The sequence below is a fragment of the Cebus imitator genome, unplaced genomic scaffold (genome assembly GCF_001604975.1).
Source record: "Cebus imitator isolate Cc_AM_T3 unplaced genomic scaffold, Cebus_imitator-1.0 Scaffold441, whole genome shotgun sequence".
Lineage (NCBI taxonomy): Eukaryota > Metazoa > Chordata > Mammalia > Primates > Cebidae > Cebus > Cebus imitator.
In genome coordinates, this window is record NW_016107756.1 from 1090416 (window position 1) to 1092308 (window position 1893).

Here is a 1893-nt window from a genome sequence, read left to right on the forward strand (position 1 = left end):
CCTGCATTCACCTCCACATGCAGAAAGCTTCCTCCTGCAAACACCTGTGACTCTGCCTGAGGCTTTACTCCAGTTGCATTTTTGACCCAGGTAAAACAAGTCAGAAGTGCCGCAGAGTCAGTGCCTCCAGAAGGCACCTTTTCTGAGAGGTGGTGGATAACACCAGCTTCAGCACCTCTCCCTTGGGATCACTGACGTGTTCTTCACCATCTCCCAGAGGACTGACCTGTCGCTGCACACAGAGGGAACTGGCAGGATCATGAAAACTGTATTAACTGTCCTGCCTTCCCCACCTCACAGATCCACTCCTCCACCCATGTTCCTAAGATCCTCTCTCACATAAACTCTTCACACTCAATTCCTAGTCTTAGAGTGTGCATTTGAGAGAAACTGAACAAACCCAACAACCCACACAGCAGCCAGCAGTCTCTGCATCAAGTGTGTCTGAGCAGATGTTGGCAGATGTTGGGTATAGGACGTGATTGCGGCTGTGAGTATAGATGAGAATACCTTAAGAAAATATACAGACAGAGCTTCAAGAACAGAGTCCTTAGGCCAGCTCGGAAGAAGCCCAGCGTTCCGTGGCTGAGAAGGGAGGATTTACCTGCAGAGGAGACGGAATGGCCAGAGGGTCATGAGTATGGTGGCCCAAAAGCCAAGCAGAGGCAGCACTTCAAGGTGAAGCAGTGGTCAGCAGTGTCACATGTTGCTGGCAGGTCAGGTACAACAAGGACAAATGCTGTCCACTGGACTCGGTGACTTGGAAGAACTGTGGTGACATTGTTAAGCGGGCCTCGTAGCGCAATGGTGCAAGAACTACAATTGTAGTGGGCTGAGGAGGGATGGGTCAGTCAGAAGGCAGAGACAGCAAAGGAGACCAGATGGAATCATGCACAATGAAAACCCCTGTAAACATTTACATTAGCTTTCCTTGCATGGGCTGTTTATGATTATTTATAAATAAATGCATTCATAAAATGTCTCTCTTTGCTTGAGGTAACTTTTCTCTTCCATAGCTCACTGGCTGGCTCAACACAGCCTTGACACAACCTTCACTCAACTCAGACGAGAAATGATCCCACTGTCTCCTGCCAACTAAGCATTCAGGCAAGAAGGACCAGCTGAGAGCAAAGATGGGCAGGCGGGCAGCCAACCTTTCCAGCCACCTGTCTGCAAATACCAGGGTGAGTATGAAAGAGCATCTGGAATGCAAACCCCAGACACCCCAAGGCAGCTGGTCACCCGCACAAAGGACTTCTGCCATAGACCTTTCACTTAGCTCCTAAGGACTAAAGGAGACAGGCCAGAGGCAGACACTGTACAGCTGCTGCGTGCTGAGCTGAGCTGGACACGTTGGGGAGCTTGCCAGGAGATGGGAAGGCTGAGGACACACATCCAAACTCACAGAAGAGCCCCTGATAAAGCAAGGCGTCCACACACATCAATGACTGTCATTTACTCAGTACTGACTGAGATGTATAGATTTGATGCAATCCTCATCAAAATCTCAAAGGCGGTTTTAAGAAATAAACCAGAAGATTTGAAAATGTACATGGAAAAGCAAAGGCTCTCGAATAGTCCAAATGATCTTCAAAAAGAACACAGCTGGAAGACTTACACTATGTGATATCAAGATTTACCATCGGCTGAGTGGTGGGTCACACCTGTAACCCCAGCACTTTGGAAGGCAGACAGGAGGTAACTTGAGCTCAGGAGTTTGAGACCAGCCTGGGCAACACTGGGAATCCATTTCTATTTTTTAATTTTATTTTTTAAAAAAAGATTTACCATAAAGCTACGAGACAATAAGTCAAGATAATGTGATATTGGTCAAAGGATAGACAGAACAATAGAAAACAGAACTATGCACAAGTTTTAACAGCCGAATCGATC